Genomic DNA, 21,320 nt, shown 5'->3' with positions numbered 1-21,320 from the left:
TTTTTATTTTATATAGTTCATTAAAGTCTGCAGTCATGCCAGTGGCTTAGTGAGGCTGTATAAAATGCTAATGCTAGCATTGCTAGAAAAGAAAATGCTAACTTGCCAACATTTTGCAGGTAAACTGTTTAACACATCCATTATCATAGTTGAGTATCACCATGTTACATTGTCAATTAAATAATTGTATTGATTTATTGATTTAAAAGCAATATCATAGAGTAAAGATGAGGCAGGGAGTGTCACAATAAACATATCTAGCTCTGCAGATGTGAGGTCGTACCCAAACATACAGACCGCTTGACATTTTAACCAGATGGAACAAAAAAGTAAAGGGATCACCAATATATTTACAATTAATTCTCCCAAACATCAGGAAATCATGCAACAGTTATAACACCACAAAGGTCAGTCTCTTGATGGGGAAGAAGGAAACGTCAGGGGAGCAGAAGGACAGAAATGTTTATCATCTGGGAACAATGACTGTCTGCATCAAATTTGATGGCAATCTATCCCACCATTGTTGAGTTATAACTGTATGGAAAACAGTTGTGGCTGGACTGACAACACTGTTCATAACATGATCCATATTATATGCTTGGTTAAAAAATAGATTTGATCTCATAATTGCTCTTTTTAGTATTTAATAGAAACAAAAACAAAAAAACACCGTAAATATGGAAATGGCCAATAAAGGGAGCACATCAGAAAATGTCCACACAAATCCTTATTGGCTTAAAGACACTGTGTCATGGTAGTTTGTAACATATGAGAGGACATCCCTGTCATGGCTCAATTGAAAACAAATTACTTATTTGTAGAACAAAGAGCCCTCTAACTCTTAAATAGGGACGGCAAGTCTGGAACTAATTTTGTTTCAAGCCTGTAGCTTCCCACAAGTCACAGTAAATAAATGTTGTTCAAAGGACTTTTGCATGTATGCTAAAGATAGCAGGTGAGCTCATAGTTCATCAAGACTAAAGATCATCACAGGTGACATTTTTGTCAAACTGAATAGAATTTTAGATTAATATCAAGCATGCTGTGCACGACCAGCAGCCTAACAGAAAGTCAGGCTCCAGCATTAGCATATAAACAACAGCCTGGAGAAGACGGCTGCTGCTGCTGCACAAGGCTTGATCGTCAATATGCTCTCTGGTCCTCATCCAGAATCAGAGCGCGACTGTCAGGACTTTGATTCCTGCACACAGGGGAGAGGATAAACAGCAGAAAAACAACACTCCAACCTGTCAATCACTGGACGCTCCATTTCTATCACTATGAACTCCAATTTAAACCTTCAGGACAAAAAAAGAACTCCAATTTAGTTTTTTGCATTCAAGAAATTGACTCAGACAAGGGGGTGGCAGACAGAGAGGGTTAGTTATTATTCTTCTCATATTCAACAAACAACACTAGAACTGTATGAATGACAACTGTGATTACATCCGCCTGCTGCAAAAGTGACAACTTATACCGAAAAACCGAGAGCCGACCTGGCTTAGTAGAAAATGTGTGTGTGCGTGTGTTTGTGTGAGTGAGTGGGCTTCTCAGAGAGGACATCAATTTCTCCTGCCTCCTCTCAGCAGGGGCTGGATGATGCTGGTTTTAAAGAATCAGAGCCAAAATGAGTACTTTCGGCTCCCCGGAACAAACAAAGAGCTTCCATTATAAACCCTTGTACATTAACATTGCTGCTATACTTTAAAACACAACAAGCAGGTTTAAGTTTTTACAGACACTGTACAATGTTGATTAGCTGCAAGCATACTATAGAGGTCTTAGAAAATATCAAAACACTCCTTGAGTATTGGGTCGAAATGTTTTAGGATACAGTATCGATTCACAGAAACGTTGTAATGAATTAAGATTAATGGCTAGCATGCAAAGGTTTGCTGCAATTGTTCAACTTCTAGATAACACTGTTGTAATCTATCTTGAGCTATTTGACTTTACAACTGCAGCGTAACAACAAACACTGAGACATGATGAAGCAGCATGTATTCAAATGTAAACACAAAGGAAACAAGCATATGAAAAAACACATTTGCATTATTTAACTCAACATATTGCATTGAAAGCCCTGCATTTACACTGGCCTTCAACATACATTAACAAATCAAATACTCTGAGTGTTAGCTTCCATTAATGCTCAGCACAGTCAAGGACCATCTATGAGTTCACATTGCTGAGTAAGCCATATGTTTACCCTTTGTGTAAAATATAAACACACATTGATTGACTTTCCATTGATAACACTTTCAAATGTTGCACTCCTCAAGCAGTTCGCATGGCATTTGTGCAGACAAGTCTTGGTATGAAACGCTGTTTGGGAGAAGGTTTCTGATTCTCATTTCTTCACATAGAATACAAAGTTGCACCAGGAGTGTTTCCAAGCAGTCTGCAACCTTATGGATTGTTTTATCTTGTCTCCATAATATTTTCAAAGCATGCAGCACTTAACATTAAAAGCAAACAAAGTTTAAAGGTCAAATTTAATTCCTGACTCGCACTGACTGAAGACTCGAAGAGAAATAAGAAAGTTTAAAGAACAGAAAACAGTAGAGTCCTGTCGACAGGTGTGTTCTTATAAGCATGCTTTGAAAATGAGGCAAAAGAAAGAAGAACATAGGGTGCGGGTGTGTCTGTGTGTGGTTACCACTGTTAAGAGCGTGACCGGGGTCAACATAACTTCTCTGATATCTCATTTGGTTTAATTAATACTCTGAACTTCTTCAAATATCTGCTTCAGGCTCATTTAACGTCTTAATAGAGTCTCAGTCAAATGTTTATATCCGAGGTTCAACTAGTATGAGATGTCAGAGCAGGCAGGCTCACACACTGAGTGGACTGGAACGGAACATAATGTCCTTTTAATTTGTGGAACATAATTTGCCTGTAATATCGCTCTTCAAGTCAAATGCTCATAATGATGTGTTTTGCTTGTAATACATAGTTATTACTCATCCAACTAAACAACTACAAGTCTTAGAACTTAAAGGAACATTTTGGGAAAGAAGACTGTTTGCTTTCTGTCACCAGTTAGACAAGAAGCCTCACTTGACCCAAAATCATCATGTGTGCAGGGAAAAAAAAGCTCTGGGATGTTGTCTTTGATTTTATTTGTTCAAAGAAATACAATCCTCTTGGGCAGCACTCAACCTCGGATGCAGAGACCATGCCTATCAGTTGGTGGGGGAACTGGGGAGGTTAGCCCTTGGCATTACAATGGTTAAGTCCCCTAAATAATAACTCCACATAAACCATTAAAATAAATGTAAATAATGAAATAATAGTGCAATATGTTACAAGCCTTACTGTAGGATCAAAATATTCATTCAAAACTTGCTTTTCCCACATTATTGGTTGCTTCTGAGACCCGGTGGTCTGTGACCCCTGCACTTTATAGTCCACTACAGAGAACTCCCTTTATCGAGAGTAGAGAATGAGTGTGGCTGTGATTATTTAAGGTTGAATCACAGCCTTACTAATAATGAATACAAGAGCACCCACTCTTAACTTGTTTAATTTATGATGTATCATGGTGACACTCAAGTTTGACAATGGACGTGTTAAACATTTCACATGCAAAAGCATTAGGAACACTTGCAAATAGCATAGATGAAGGAGATCACCATCTGAATTAGGCGGCTTATTTCAAGCTAAAATGCATGGTCAAAATCATTCTTTGTCAGACTAGACAGAAGATGAATACCAATCTCATACCTGTCCATTTAATATACAGATACAACCAGAAGCCCATTAGCTTTGATTGGAAAAGGTGGGTAACTTGTGATCACATGCAATATCTTTTACAGGTTTTTAAAATGACAATACATCTCAGTGAGCTTCAGAGATGTTGCTAGTGTACAGTCATAGCAGTAGTTGGTAGTAGTTATAGTAGCAGCAGCAGCAGACATGGTTGTAGTAGTTGTACAATGTTTTACTTTTGGCCACTGTCAGAAAAGCTGTTTCCCTATTTCATAACCAATTTTTGTGCATAGCCAAGCTATGACCATGGCTGGAGGCTGGAGCCATATACATGTGTACTCAAAAGTAAAGCGAAAGCCAGCAGCTGATCTGCTGACATAAACATTTTTAATTGAAGCTACAAAGTAAAAACTCTGCTTTAACATTGACTCGTCAACAATTCCACATGCTGCAAGTTCCCACTCTCTATAAAAAGGACCTTTGAGTAAACATTCTCCTGCTCATATTTCAATTTACAAAATCATGACTTTTAAAATAAAACGGTGTCTTTGCATTGTTGTTACTACTACTGATATTATCGGGTACTAGTTCTGCCACTGTTTGTTTTTGTCGTACTTGTATAATCTACACTGAAAAGAGAAAGCTAGTGTGTGCACATCCAGGTAAAAATAAATACAGGTGCAGGACACGAAATGTACTAACTTTAGAAAAAAATCTTCCTCTGAGCTCAAAATGTTTCTCTGTGTAAATAAAATTGCCATTGGGAGTTGAACAGTGTGGAACTTCCTTTTTATTCTACTAGTACACTGCTACACCAATCACTGCAAAGATCACTGTGTGATATGGCTGATCAAACAATTAGTAAGGTATGGCCAACTTTGATAAGTCCAACACTTCTGAAAACACTACCCTCCAATTTGCATTAAGATTAGACAAAGCAGCCAGGAAGCCCACTGACAACAGAGGACAGATCATTCTCTCTTCTTCTTCTGGCCCCGTCTGACCTGCCTTCACACTCCAGCACACCGACAGAGAACTACGCTGCATGAAAGCAGAATCCACAGTTTTTACCGCCTACTGAAAACACAGACTGCTGTAATTGTGTACAGAGGCAACTCAATGCAGAGTGCATTCTTCTTTATCTTAAGATTAAAGAAAGAAACAGAGAGGGAGGGGGTCAGGGTGAACAGAGAGACACAGAACAAGAAAATAAATGAAAACAAGAAAGAAAAAGACGATGAAAGGGAGAGAGCTGGGAGGGAGCTGGCTGCCATTCTGGCCCGGTGGCCCCACGGCTGATGCACAGGGTTGCATAATGGGTCTGCATGCAGTGTGAAGCAAGGCAAACAGGGCTACAGCACATGTAGCTGAAGAGACCACAACAGCCTTCTGGGGAAGAGAGGTTATTTCAGTGAGGACATACATACACAGGATGAGACAGCCATGTTTTGACACAGTGCGCTAAAAATAGCACATTCCTGATAGAAAAAAAAACAGAGTGCCAGTCAAATCCAGGCTGGCACGAGAGGGAGAGTTAAACATTGCTTCCAAAGACAGTCCTGAGAGCTGACCTTGGGGGCATGGTAAATAAGAGGAGAGCACTCCATGCAGAGAAACCACTCAAAATCTGAAACGGCTCACATCTCAGTGAGACTGTGAGCCCACCTGACAAGCGAGGCCATGCAGCCACAATCACATACAAGAACTGAACTACAGCAATTCAAAATCAGCATGAGCAAATTTGCAGATTTTGTTATGTAATTTTCAGCCTGTAGGGTTGTGTGTTAGGGAAGGGCGGCAGACAGGCTTGTTGTGTTTTCTGCTGCACATATATGGCCATTAATCACGCTCGGTCTCTTTGCTCTTTTTCTATTTCCAGAGAAGCGGAAGCCTAAGGGCAGCGGACCTACAGCGCTGCAGCACGTGCAGGCTGGACTTCAGCATCACTGCAAATGTCACACAATGTTAGCTCGCTCACTGGAGGGCGGCCTACGGTGAGAGGATCACGAGAGAATCTAAAAATGGCACCTTTGCCACTAACCCTTTATGGATGCATTGTTTGCCATGATGCTTTAATCTGATGCTTGACTCTGTCTACTTAAATAATGACCTCGCATTTTGGCTTTTTGAGGTACTGAGGTACTTTTAAGAGATATAAAACACATCGTATGAATATAAATGCACTTCTAAAGACCCTTTGTCTCAGATAAGAGAATCAGCTGCCTGAATGAATGAATAATACACTCAAGGGTCTAGCAGTTCAAAAACACCAGCTGCATGGTTCGTGCAGAGAAGAGGAGGGAATACTGATGAGTCCAGGTATTTCTTTAAACAGACAGAGCAGGCAGATCAGGACATATGAACCGGTATTGTGTGTGTTAGAGCCACGTTTAAAAACGCATCCCTCTCATCTCTCTCTCATCTCTCTCTCTCTCTCTCTCTCTCTCTCTCTCTGTCTCGGGTGCTTGAGGGGCGGTTTCTGCAGGGTGTGTTGGAGTGTGAGTCATCCTCAGTGCAGAGAGAGAAAGAGGGGAGAGGCATTCTTTAAGTCGAAGGCAGTGCTTATGGCAGCAATGCAGCAAGGATATACCAAACACCCTGCATCTTTAAAAGGGATTCAAATCCACCAGAGATATCAAACAGCAGCAGGCAATGGACTCCCAGCTGGTAAATGTACACCTGCATGCTATGCCAGTGTTATGCAATGATACATTGGCACAGCTCCAATGTGCCTATTGAATGATCAGAGCATCAGACACCAAAGCCTAAGTTTAATGTTTTAATAATAATGAGCAGCCATTATAGGCATGTTACTATAATAAGGGCAGGCCTTTACATAGCTTCACAAGATATGAAATTAAATGAAGTGGAAGGCAAATGTTAAGTGAGCCGAGATAAATTAAGGTGATGGCATAGTTGGTAAGCTAATCAACACAATGACTATGAATTTTGGCTTTGCAGTCACATGCATGCATCAAGTTTAGCAACAAACAAAGTGTAGGGAATAGTATTGAATTGACTGTGACTGGGCAAGGGTGCCATTCTCTCACAGAGAAATAAAATAAAATAAATAAAAACAGGACCTTTGACCTCCATGATCTCATCAGTCCATCCTTAAACCTTTTTTAGGGGTCTGTGCCAGATGCAAAGATATTTTCTGCAGGCATTTTTTGAGACAGCATGTTCAAAAGAATAGGACACAGAGACATGTCATAACGGTTCCCTTGCTGATAGTTTTGACAGTTTGTCATGATTGGATGTTTCTCTTATTGTTTGGCTTTGCTTTTGTTCATTCTCTGTAGACATTAGATATATGTATTATTATAGGTTTAGCTGATAACCTGATAAAGGACTTTTGTTCTATCAATACAATACAAGAAGTTGAAAATAATACAAAAATAAAAATAAAAACTTACAACATGTGCTCGCATCAGGTGTAACAAAATGTGCCATAATTACACTCAGTCTCCCCAGCTAAATGAGGCAAGCTAAAAGAAGTACTGTGTAGGACCATTTTGTGGGGAGGGACTAAGAGGTCATTTATAAGTTATGCAATGCTGTACTGAAATGTAACAGTATAACAACCACAATGCCCTGTCCACACACAAACACCCTGTTCAATATACCAGCAGTGGCAAGCTGATTTGATATCCAAATAACTGTTGTGCAATTTTTCCAGGAAACATCAACTCCACACCCATTTCTTAATACAAAGAATAGTTCAGACACAAGGGCTTAAACAGACATTTATGTTAATGAAAATCTTTAAGATTTCATTTTAGCATAAATATCCAAATATGCTCTGGGCCAGCATCACTAATATAAAGAGTAGCTGCTTGCTGAAAATAAAGTCAGTCCATCATGTAAAAAACATATGAGTGGAAGCCCAACTAAAGAAGGCCAATAAGGAGACATGTCTTGCTCTGTAAAGGTACAGTTCTATTTAATTCCAGGAGGCACCTTCATTTTGCTCCTGAAAGCATTTACACTTGTTTTCAGACGTTTCTAAAGACATGAAGAAAATCCTTGAAGGACATCACAAGAAGGAGGTGGAGCTATCTCACACCAATAACTCAACTTTGCAAAGGCTTTTTGTAGAAATACATTTTCAACCTTATTCCTTGTCAAAGTCAACATTTTACCAGACCGTGTTACTGGAATTTCTTTACTATCAATCTAGGATGTTAACACAACAATGGTTTTACTTTTAATTTCATCAACAGTAAGATATCAGCACTTTCTGTTTTGCAACTTCAACAAAAGAGTGATCCCAAAACAGGTCAGAAGAAGGTCTGACACTGACAGAGACTGGCTACTTGTCCCATCGAGAAACATCAAACAGACAACATTCAGTCCACTTGCCTGAACTTTCCCCTGACTTCCTAGATTTTCTCACTCACACTGTATAAAGGTCACCTTTTCACCTGGCCTTACCTTCTCCCACACAGAGACCGTGCAAGCTTTAAAGACGATTTCCCTCATATCCACACAGGCAGCAGCAAACAAGCGGTTTGTTTCAGTCTCCACAAGTCTGTCTGAACTGTAGAACAGATGGCAGATAGACAAAGCTCACTTCGCAGAGGTTTGAAAGCGCAGCACAGGTCTGCAACCTGATCCTGAAGTTCAGCACAAGTCCATACTGCTATCCAAGCCTGCCGATTGAATTACTGCGTGCTGCGATAGCTACAGTCACCTAATAACACACCGTCGCAGACTCTTACTGATAAGCAGTGTGTTAGACACGGTGAATTAATATGACTCAATGCCAGCATTGCAGCTACATATAGTGAAGGATAGTCTGTTTAATTAGCAGTGCACTTCTTTCGATAATATTAACAGGTTTTTTTTTTTTTTAACTCCCAGTCATTTTCTGGTCCTTCATTTACCCTCTAAGGGATGGGAGTAAAATATTTAGTCCCTGCTAAGTGGCTTGGTGCCATATTTTGCTCTGTGAGACCTCTGTCAGACCTCACTTTTAGTGTGTAGAGTACATTCACATGCAGCAGCTCCTAGAGTAGGAGGTTGGCTGCTTGCTATTTTTTTTGATGTCGATATAAAACACAAAATATATGAGAGGTTTCTTCATACTGATGTTGCGCTAATATTTACAGGACATTCCTGAGATGTCTGGCTCCCATTTTGCCGTAAAACTATGTGACAGCTTAGACATCAACATAAAAAGGCAACAGGGGAGGGAGAGAGATGTAATCCAAGCAAATGACCAATAACATAACCTTTTGGCGAACTCATTGGCCAAAAGTCATGTCAGTAGTGGGAGTCATTCTTAGTTGAACTGTCAGGACCACTTGCCCCTCACGCTCATCCCAAAGTACCTCCTAAAAACAAAACCTCACAGAAGAAAACATCTCAAATGCAGCAAGAGACAGGAGTCTCAACTTCAACAACAATCGCTTAGAAAAAAAAACTCTACACCACTGAACAAAACGCTCCGATGAACAGGCATTCCCAGCTGAGACAAAGGAGCAATTTGAGGAAGCAGGAGAGGGTTATAACAGGATACAACAACAACAACACTCCAGACACACACAAAGCTGATCGCAACTCTTCTGACACTATGAGTGGCCAGCTTATCAGTCATCCCCTCTGCCTGTATGAGAAACGCTGGCAGCCATTGTTGGCCTTTAATTCCACTCAGGCACCAATCCAATTAAAGGGCACCAGACTGAACAAAATCACCCACCTCCTGATGACTTACAATCATACAGATTTAAAAAAAAAAAAGCTGGTGACGTCTCTTACAAATATGCTAAACATGTCAAAATCTGTAGAACATAAAAAAGTTAGTTAATTGATATGTTCATTTATTAAGCACATAAACGTCTGCATGGCGTGTTTGGGAATTTTTTTTTAAAGAGTACAGTGCAGGCATCACCTTGCTGCATCATTTGTTTTGACTTGGTTTTTTAGGCAGTCTGTAATGACGATGACCCTCTTCTGTGCAGTAATATGCAATTCTTCATGTTCTCTCAGCTGAGTGCCCCTGCCTCCCCCTGCTCACACATACGGGCAGGAATGACACGGACAGAGAGGCATCTCGTCTGCTCATATTGATGTGAAACAAAGGTGAGTGTCACGACTATTAGATTAAAAACATTAATTAAAAAAAAGTAGTTAAGTGACTGTTCAGCTGTTAGAACATCAGCTGGTGCTTATGGAAAGCCCTGCATTAAATATGATGCAATGTAGGGGCACTGTTTGTCCATGAGCTAATCTGTCCTTCCAGTACTGACCAAATATGTACAGGTTTGAAAAAATAACAGTTCTCGATACCCATCACTACTAAAGCACAAAGTGAATCTCCTGGGAATGCTTTTTGTGTTGGAACGGATGGATCAAAACACTCAAAGTGGAGTTACCAATGCAAAAATGCCTGTGAAATGATCTATATAAACAGTTAAACATCTCAGATTGGGTTAAAATGGAAAAAGAAAACATCATCTTATCATGTTTGAGTGTGAAGTGTTCCTTTAAACTGCTTTTATACTTGACAGTGCAGCTTTGGGACTTCTATGACAGGATTTGTAATTAGCCACTACATAATGGGGAATGACCTTATTAAGCTGCTGCTGGGTCATCATCAGATTTAGGTTACCAAAACACATAAGCGACCAATCATTCTTCTCTATTGGGTACTGTCTCTTTAGATATTTTTCTTATCTCTGTCTCTTCAGATATTTTTCTTATCTCAGTTTGCACATGAGTGCAGGAACACACAAAGTCAGATCTGGCTTCAGGAGAGCCAATATCAATATTAATGCACTGGCTGAGTCCATAAATACCAGTGGCCAGCCCGGAAATCAATGCACGCCTGCAACATATTTTAATCTCCCAATGAAGGTCACATTACTCCAACAATGCTTGAGACGGTGAAGCAAACACAAAGTCTACTGAATAACCAATCAGCTTTTGCATTCAAACCTGACCCTGCCCCAGTTCGAGTTATGTCACTGAACCAGAGACTGTATTGAAGAGTGTGAAAAAAGAGGGAGAGCTCATGAGCCATAAATGGATTTTGAAAGCCATCACACAGCATGCTCTGGCTGCATGTGAAAGGCTGTTTTCAGGGTTTAGCCCTTTTGTAACTCATGTGCATTATAGATGAGGCAGAGTAGAATGGGAGTGTTCAGTCAAGCACTATCAGTTACCAGAAGGCCAATTTAAATCTGCCCCATCATGACTAACCTCTCTTTTCAGAGCCACAGGCGTGACACAGCTACAAGCTCAGCCCTCTCCCCCCCCCCCCCCCCCCCCCCCCCCCCATCCCCGCCCCTGCTGGCAGCTGTAAACTACAGCACAACTGTCCGGCCTCATGCAGCTGCACTGAACGACAGAAAAAAAAAAAAAAACTTTGTACTCATTTCTAAAAACCGACTGACAGCCCAAGTGTTTCCTGCCATCACATGAATTTGTCCCTCTGCTAACAGGACTTATGAAAGTTAAATGAACATTTTACGATCTTGTTAAAACCGGTTACATTATTAAAAGGGCACATTCATCCTGCGGGGCGAGAAAGAGAGCCTGTAGCAGATTGAAATTTTAATAACCTCATTGCTGTGGCTAGAGATTGAGATACTTGGCAGAGTTACCTTTGAAATCCTGAGTATGGCCATGAGATGATTAACCATGCAGTATCATGCATGCTCTCAAGCGGGTCAAAAGACGGGGGGTTCTATGAACCTGTGATAAACCCATTAGCTGGCTTTGTTTCAGACACTTCTCTTAGTGTTTTAATCTGTCATATGAAGCAATGTTTCTCCTGCTAGTTCTAATGTATTCACTTTAAGTTATAAAATGCTGCCAGGAGGACTACATGTATTTTTCACATAACAGATTTCTGATTACTGCATTTTTTTAAATCTTAAATTAGCATGTTTTGCAGCAGAGGGGATTTTCTTTACGTAAAATGAACGAATACAGAGAGAGCAGTGTGATCCTACATCAGACAGCCATCATGACAGTCTAAAGGAAGGTGGTTCAGAAACACATGACCCTGGAGGAGACTGGAGAGGGCTCTCTCCTTCTCTCTACTATCTCTGATGAGGCTGTGATAAACGCTATCTCAGCATCATAAGTGTGCTGTTATCTGTGCAGTAAAGTCTCAACCACTGACTGCATACAGTGCTGCGTGTTCATATGTTTATGTGAGTGTGTTTGCCCCTTGTCTGTGTATGTGCTAGCACCAGACACCCTGTGTGTTAAATCATGCCACACACCCTGCCAGCTCCTTGCAGACCTGTTACAGCAGAGAGGCAGCGGGCTTTCTTCCAACAGCAACACAATCTTACAGTTTACATTCATGGCTGCATCTCAGGCAGGAAATATAGCAGGAATCAGAATCACTGTCTAGGAATGGTTCAACAATTTCCCCTTTCTTAACATTGGTTTGTTTGGAAAATACAAACTGATCACTAATTTAAAAAACAAAAATGCTAATTTTCTAGCCCATTTTTACAGGGTTTTTTCTAATTCATATATTTCAGAATGTCCTCATTGGTTCCCTTGAGGGTTATTATGGAAGGTTGTTATCAGGATCTGTTTTTTCATCAGAAAAAAACTGTATTGCTCAGATCTGTAAAAGAAGCAAAAACCTTTAAGATATGGCATTTATTACTTTAAAGTGATGAATTTTTCTATCAAGCCAATCTGTCTAAAGATGACTCATTTCTACATAGAGATGCTTCATGCTTGTTACCACTGCAGCAAGGCAGTAGTCAGAAGAGAAGATTTACAGAACTCCGCTTAAATGGCCATCGTTGACATTTTCTACAGCCAAGATTCACTGTGAGTGGTAACGCAGGAAGAGAATTTTCAGAAAACACGATGTACATGTGCACAGGAAGAAAAACAAAGAGGTAAGAGGTAAAACTTTGTCTACAGGGGGAGTCAATTTCAACAAAATCGAAAAGTTGCACAGAGGAGCTTTACATTTTATGTCAAATAGTTTTTACAAGATGATTGAAACTGGACCAATTTCAAATGAACTGGCTTAAATTGACCTTTATTTATTTTAAAAACTACAGGTCGGTTGGTAATAGATGTAATGATTGGTGACACCAGGTTAACTTTCAAGCTGGTAAAAAAAAAAAAAAAAAAAAAAAGAAGAAAACTATAGACAACAAATAGGGCTAAAACAGCTCACTTGTTTGTATTGCATTACTCTAAAGGGGAGGTTTTGAAGACAATGAGGAATAGGAAGTCCAGAAGCAATTATAGCGAATGTACATTATCTAAGTGACAGAAACCTTTGAAGCTTAACCGTTTTTGGAAACACTTTTAAGACAGTCCACAAGCTCAAAATGTTCTTGTCTGTTGTCAAGTTAAAGTCGCAGGCTTCAATATCAAATCATGAGGTAAAAATAATATCCATGCAACCTCAGTCAAGGTTTATTCTTCACTATTAAACAATGCTGATGAAGGCTTGTAAAAGTTCATGCAGGTAAATGTCCTAAAGCTTAAACATTTGGACACATTTAGACATTTTAGCATTCAGCATAAGAAAAGCTGCATCAGCAGTTTTCCACTTGAACAATCGAGCTGATAATATATTTTTTTTATTTAAGTCCCATAGCTGACAAGCTACATTTGGGACACCAAAATTTACTTTCACTACAAAATGATCAATTGTTTGATATTATTATTAATTTTTTTAAGATTTATTTTTGGGCATTTTGTGCCTTTATTGGCGAGATAGAACAGTGGATAGAGTCGAAAATCAGGCAGAGAGAGAGTAGGGAATGACATGCAGGAAAGGAGCCACAGGTCGGATTTGATCCTGACCCGCCCGCTACAGGACTACAGCCTCCATACAATGGGGCGCACACTCTAACCACTGCGCTACCAGCACCCCTAATTGACTGATATTATAAATGTTCACAGCTGAACTCGTAAAAATAGATATGATGAAAACATGACCAATCAGACAAATGCAAAACAGTATTCTCCAATTAACAAAGATTCTCACAAATTCTGCACAGAGTTATGCATGGAAAAAATGTACTCTTGGGGTCAAGATGGTCTAGTGGTTAGGTCACACCCCATGTATACAGGCAATAGTCCTTCAAGCGTTCGGCCTGGTTCAAGTCTGGTCTAGGGATCCTTTCTGGCATGTCATTCCCCATTCCCTCTGCCCTATTTCCTACTCTACCCACTGTCCTGTCCAAATGAAGGAAGCCCAAAAATAAATCTCAAAAAAAGGACACTTAAAGTTTATTTACTGATACTGCAGACCAGAGACTGCTACTACAGTCATGAACTATCACATAGATATCAAGGTTCTTTCTCCCGGATGGCCCTTGTTCATCAATACGGCAGTGACGGATAAGTAAGTCCAGTGGAGAAGCAGAGCAGGCTGCTGAGTGAATGGTGTGTAGCCTGAACGGTGTGTGGTCCTGGGTCATCCAGCAGCATTGGACCATTAATAAGGAGGGTAATTGAATTAGAGGATCAGTGGAGGCCTGTAGTGTGGGCGCCACGTGGCTCTAATTTCATTATAAGTGATGTAAACATGTGGTTGTGCCCCAGCGCAGAGCCTCCCACAGCAAAACATGCACCCACACGCACACAGACATTAACATAATGAAATAAATGACAAAACCACAAATCTACAACTGTTTGTCTCAGTCACATCTAGTCCCACCACACAAATACTTCCGTCTGTTTGTCGTACCGTTCTCTCCATCGATTCTCAGCTGTGTGATTTTAATCTCTGAATATGAATAATTATGAATAAAGGCATCATTTTGGCATGCATAGTGGTGTAGGAGGGTAAAGACACCAAGTTTGACACCAGAGAATATTTTTAGTTTATGTTCAGAAGAACATGATGGGTACAGACTATGACTGGTTTTTTTTATCAGTGTGATTCATATTTATGATCAGAACTCTAATGTGCCATTGGCCTGATGATTCACTTGACCATCAGACTGAGCACAGCTGAGTAAACCTGCAGGTCTGTCTGTAGGCCTGCTCTCAGTGATGAATAGTTATTAGGGCAGGAGTTAACCAAGGAGAAACTGTTCACATCCCTAATAAGTCTTACCCCTTGTCATCTCAGCTATGACACCGAGACACTCGGAGACAGATGGGGAGTCGGTCACACTCTTAGCTTTTCATTATGCAGGTGGGCCTATCAGAGCGCAGAACAAACACGGATGGATACGGAGACAGAAATAGTGCAGTTCCTACAATTTGTTGGCAAAACATCACAAATCAAAATTCTGGCAGCAAATGTTCTCCACTTTAAACAACACATCTATTCATTCATTCCACATCAATCAAATGCTCAGTGCTGAAAGAAATGCTCAAACCTTGCTGCAACTAACTTTGACAGATGTGCCTGTATTTTTTGACTCCTTAGAAAGCCTGTCTATTTATCTCAGAAATGTAGTCTTGCAGCAGATCGGCAGGAAAAGTGGAGGGGGACAGACTTGGCGGTATCTGATACAGAAACATCCAAGATCACTCTCTTAGTTTTGCTAGTAGACAATTTAAAGAAAAAGCACATTTTCATAACGCAAAGGGAAATTTTAAATAATTAAACAAAATTGTCCTCGATTCATTGGAATGAAGGGTTTTGCCGATTGAAAGAAAAAATTGCTGTTTTTTACAGATGCACCGATTGACCAGCTGGTGACCAGAGTCGGACAATTTTCAGCCCGTTCAGCCATGACTGGCCGGTCCTCTCAAATATATCAGATTCTAATCTGTGCCGACTTCAGATAAACACACATGAGCCACACTGTTCCTGCAATGCACACAGCGCCACAGACACTAATGTGGTAGCTACACACAAACAAGCTAACAAGACGGCAGTGTGGATGTGAGGTGTCTATCAGTGGATGCAAAAAAAAAAAAAACATTGACCTACTGGAGAGTAATCAAAGACCGTTTCACTAATTAATTCATTCTTTGTGGCCACATATCTGTCACCAAGCAGTGAGAAAGACAAAGGTAGACAGGCAAGAAACTGCAAGCAATCGTCTAAAGAATGGTCACGAGTTGTAGTTTTTGATGTATAATACATAATTCCTTCAGGAGTCAGGGAGTATGCAGCTGAAGAGATGGAGAATGTTTTACTTTAGATGAGAACACAGAGATAGTCATGTCCTGTTGCAGTTATGAAGACTTTTTTTAAACAAATAGTAAGCCAGTCAGTGTTAATAAAGGGACAGAAAATTGAATTTCCATAAAAGAAAATTTACAAAAATGTTTATTTTGCTGTCAACCATAGTTCTTTAAAGATAGAAAATTGAAATCAGCCATAATTAGAATCTGCAGATCAGGGACACCTCTAAAAAGATCTGATATAGGAATCAGCCAAAGAAAATGCAAACGATGCATTTTGTTTCTTTTTTACAGTTGCATTCTTGATAACGGAATATTGTAAACAACAAAACTGTACCTCTCTGGCTGTAAACAAAGTAAACAAATTAGCTACTTTTTCTTTATGCTCAGTGGCTTTTGATTCACTGATTTTACTACTGATTTAACCAGCACAGCATGCTCACAATGTGGAGAACTGTTATAACTGAAAGTGATTGAAACAAAAAAAGTTTAATTTATACTATATGACAGCAACTTTCAACTGATGCATAATTTACAGGCAGAGAAGTTTAGACAGTCAGTTTCCTTGATCTCCAAAAACTCCTGCAGTCAAACACTTAAAAGTCTTATGACAGAGGAAAACTCAGTATCTGTGAAATTCCCTCTTCAGCACAAATCTGTGCACATAAAAGAAGACAAACAACAAGGGTGGAAAAAAGTGTACACAATCTCTGGGGCAAAGTAAAAAAAAAAGTCACTTTTGTGAAAATTGCTCACAGGAGACCACACTCAGCTAAGATGTACCGGTTTCAGACAGCTGTGTTCACGGGAAAGATACCTTCAACAGGACGTGTCTGCTGTTTGTTGATTGCATCTCCATCATAAGATAACAGAGCTGCAGGCTAATGGAGCCTGCTGAAGAAGTGCCTCTTGCTCTGTCAATTTTTCATTACCACTTCACTCAGCTCTATGCAGGAACGTTCAGTATTGCAATTACTGATGCTACACCAATCTTCTAGAATCCATAATCAGCTGTTTGTCCACTTGAGGGGACTAACAACGCCACCTTGAACCCACCCACCCCTGTTGTTCCCAGTTCATTTCTGTTGACTGAGAGGTGTAAAACACCAGCTTACATGATAGGAAGCATGTCAACTTCAAAATGCTTGTTTCCCAGCAACCACTGCAGGTACGAGGGAAGAGCTTTTATGTGACCAGACGTCTGTCAAGGATGTTATAATAACAACAAGATAAGAGTGAGTTGGGGCTGAATGAATGCAATAGCAGCCAATTAAACACACAGTATGTAAAATCCGCCACCACGGGGCTCTCAATCAAAACAATGAAGCAGAGAAAAGAAGATGCCGAGGCTGGCCCCGGTGAAAACGAACTCTTGTGTTGACCGTAGTCAATACAAACAGGCGAAACCAACCTGAGAAAGACAACATGTTTACCAAAGATGTAGCCAAGTATAATTTACATGAAGATTATATTACAGCAGCACATACAGCTACAGTACGGCAGCTTTCAGTAGCAGCTCCCGCTTCCTTATGCAGCGCTTTTTGACGTAACATCCGGTGTTTCCTTGGCAACGATAAACATTTTGTGTCTGTCATGGCGGCTCATCATGGCGGCTGCCGCGAAGATAGGGTCTTTTACAATTATAAAATTACAGATTATTCTGTCTTTGATAACTGTTGGAAATATTTGAGGTACTCTAAGTACTCAACAAAAACTTATATATACATATATACATAGGCCTAGTCAATTTTTAATTAATTTAGATATTTGAATGTAAACATTGTCATACAATTCTACATACTATACCTTTAAACCTTAAAGGGAAACTTCACCTGTTGAAACATGAACCTGTATTGACATTGGGTCATATATGTAGTAGTAAATAAATTTTGAAGTTGGTGCTTTCTTTTTGGCTCATGTGGATGAAAGACACCAAATCCCAGAATGCACTGCACTGCAGGCCACTCCCACTAAGGTCAGGTTTACAGACAGATTTACTTCAACACATAAGGCCATTTCCTCAACTGATTCAGAGATTTCTTCCAGAATTGATCTTGGAAATTCCTGTCAGAAAACAGACTCTATGTCTGTGTCCATAGGCAAACAGTCCTCGTCCTCACCGCCGCCGACAGGCAGGCCTTATGTCTCGGCTGCTGAGCTGGCAACGGCCGGCGGCGGCCAGTAATATAGCAATATAGCAGGTGGCTGTTGTTTCTCGGCTGCTGCGGCCCCGGCTTTCAGCTTTCTCCATAGAGCCTGTTAGCATAGCTTCCAAGCAATATGGCGGACATTAAGTTTTGATTCTGGGAGTGAGTTCCCACCCACTGATCTGTGATTGGTCTGTAGCTTCAGTGGTTAAAAATATGAGGAACTAACGTTGTAGTTTCACCCTGCTAACAGCAACAGCTTCCAATGACGTAAAATGACAATTTTTGAAGACAATCAGAAGCTCCTTTTCAGACTTAGAAATACAAAGATTTCGCATCTGAGGGGAAAATGAAGGCGGGATGCACGACCATTCAAAAATACTACCAGGTTTCTAATGATACAAAGCTTAATGCAAATGGGTGAAGTATCCCTTTAATGTCCACATTTCAGATTAAACATCTGTTTAGAGTAAAAAAATCGCGGGCAGACAAATGCACAATAAAATGTCCTCTTCACAGAGTTGTTGCAGGATCTTTATGAAGTTTGATAGAATGACAGATTATAAAAAATCCATGTGTGGCTGCCTGGGAAATGCTACAGCACATGACTGAAATGGCAAGTGAAACCCCTGTAGAAATGTTGACAAGTTAATTATCAAGTAGCCATGTCACAAGCAGGAGGAGAATTTAAAAATAAAGTTCACACCACCATTATGCAAAAAAAACACAGTTGGTAGTGCTAACCTAGCACCCCTAGAGATCATACAGCACTGTGAGTCCAAGACAAATTTCCCCAAGGGGACAATAAAGTGTATCCTATCTATCGCAGCAAATCAGAGGGCCTCGCTCTCAGTGTGTGACAAGAAGGTTGGAGGGGTTGTGAATATCATGGGGTGCTCTGATCTTCTGCCAATGATCAGAACCAAGGTGCGAAAAGCAAAAGTATCTAGAAAACTATGCTTTCCGTTTCCTCTGTTACCATTGCAACCAGTAAAATGTACTTTTCTTGATCACCAGGAAGTATACATCACGTTTCATAACGAGCAGGAAGAGGCTGCTAATAACCAAGCTTGTATGGAACAGCGAAACATGTCACCCATAACTTCACCCTGTGTAGAACAACTGTCTGGGAAGTGCTTAGGAAACACAGGACAGAAAGGCAGCAGCCCCATGCACACACACACACACACACACACACACACACCTTATCCCCTTTGCGTAAGCACCACACTGAGGTCTAATCGATGCAGCTCATTCATATTGAACCGCAGACATCAGGGGAAGCCGGGGGAATTACAAGCAGCCTACATTGTGAGATCGCAGCCTGGAGGAAGCCTGAGGAAAACAAAGCCAGCTCCGCTCTGGAAACCTGCTGTTTACTGTCCTTGGCTATGAGGTCTCCTCACTCCAAGGGAATTGAAGTGGTACAGGTAGATCAGAAAATAAAGACACTGTTAAAGATCAAAATTCCATCTTCTTTAGATGTTTAAGCGTTAACTGTTAGGAAAGCAACAATTTCCCCCCATAAAGGGTTTAATAAATGGTAAGTGGATTGCACTTCGATAGCAGCTTTCTTGTCCCAGAGCCTTTCTAGTTGAACAATTAAAATTACAGTACACTACATATCAACATTCACACACAAATACATTCATGGCAAAGGCTACTATGTAAAGTGTCAATCTGCCCATTAGGATCTAATCTCTTCACTTTCATACTAAGCCTTAAACAGCAACTTGGAGTTCGATGACGTGCCCAAACACACTTTGTCAGGTGGACTGGAGGTATCATTGGTCCAACTGCAGATAATCACGATACCACCGCTACCTCCTGAACAAAAGCTGTCCCAGTCAGTTCCTCTGGTAACTGATGTACTATTTTTCATATGAGCAGCAGGATTTAACCATCAGGAGGCCTCAGGGAAAGAAATTAGATAGGGACCATCTCCGAACTTCATTTTCTACTTTGATTTGTGATCATATAAATGCACTCAGAGGTGTCCGTAATATATAGGCCATGTACAAAAAAAATATCAGCCAATGAATTAAAGGTATTAAAATATTTGACTCAGCACCCCTGTGCAGTGCAGGCTGTCAATAGTAGTGTAGTTTTAAATGTAGTAGGTGGGGACCTGATGGCCTAGTGTGCCATGTACTGAGGCTATAGTGCTTCAAGCGGCCGACCCAGGTTCAAGTCCGACCTGCAGCTCCTTTCCTGCATGTAATTTCCCACTATCTCCCAATTTCCTACTTTATCCACTGTCCTATTAAATAAAGGCAAAGAGCCTAAATAAATATTTTAATGAAGAAGTCTCAAGGGCCCATTTTATTTCATTTTATGTAATGGAAATATCACAGAAATAACAAAATGTTAATATTTCCAAACTCAAACTTGTTTTTTTCCTTATTCCCTTAAAAATAAAAACTGTAAAAATTGTCAATTCTGTCTTTACACCAAATTGATGCCATAAACTTAAATTAGTTGCTGAGGATCACTGATAATAAATTCAAAAATAAAATGACCGTTCAAGGTTATGATTCATTAGGAAAATATCATTTGCAAACAAATTTGATTGACTCAGTAACCTCCTCGGACATGGAAGATGTACTGTAAATGTGTGTACCTCTGTTAGGGTCATTGTCTTCTTACTTTATACTGAAATGGTCAGCAATCATGACATACCAAGAAAACTGCCATTATGGCCCCAATTAATCCAAATGATGATTCTAATTGAACACGAGTAGAGGGGAGCACGGCTCATTTCAAAATTAAACCAGTAACTGGAGGAAAAATAACTCATGGTTCACAAGTTCACAATCAGAGGCAGGGAGAGGAACATAAAAGCCAGACAACTGCTTAGAGCAAATGCCTCCACAGCCATCTTCAACTGCCCCTAATGGCCCATGCCCAGTCCTGCACCAACAAACATTTTTCTCCTTTTAACAAGGAGAACTCACCAGTAATTTCTGCTTTTGCCTCTGGTGGCTCAAGGTCTCAGGGCCAAGTCTCAGAGCTCTGCTGTTGGCCTCTAGAAGATGAAAGCTGTCCACACGCTGCACATCTGGGAGCTGGAGGGGCGGGACTTCATTTCGAAGCTGTGGGACGAAACAGAACACAGTTGGTCAATATAGTAATATTAGCGCAGAGTAATTCTATTATAAACATAACCCTTCCACAATAGTTAGTGGTCGCTATCACAGTACAGGGTTTACATTGCCGCAGTGGCAAATTTTAGGATATCAATGGCGCCACCATTTTAACCACTGGCCCTGGATCATTATTTTGGCTCAGAAAATAACAGTCAATAATTTTCAACTCCAAATGAAGAAGATTAACTGATATGATGCAAAGGTTATTCATTTAAAAACTTTTTTCTACTTT

The 21,320-nt window shown here is 40.3% G+C and overlaps 1 protein-coding gene across 1 annotated transcript in view; it reads right to left on the bottom strand.

The window, feature by feature from the left end:
- The window catches only part of rimbp2b (RIMS binding protein 2b), a 79,478-nt gene extending 58,448 nt beyond the window's left edge, over positions 1-21,030 (bottom strand). The window contains 1 exon segment of the mRNA XM_065964140.1: positions 20,897-21,030. The gene's annotated coding sequence lies outside the window, so the exon portion shown is untranslated.
- Between the last annotated feature and the right edge of the window lie 290 nt (positions 21,031-21,320).

This window comes from Labrus bergylta, chromosome 2 (genome assembly GCF_963930695.1).
Source record: "Labrus bergylta chromosome 2, fLabBer1.1, whole genome shotgun sequence".
Lineage (NCBI taxonomy): Eukaryota > Metazoa > Chordata > Actinopteri > Labriformes > Labridae > Labrus > Labrus bergylta.
The sequence above is the reverse complement of the archived record's forward strand: the minus strand, read 5'-3'. Positions and strand labels throughout refer to the sequence as shown.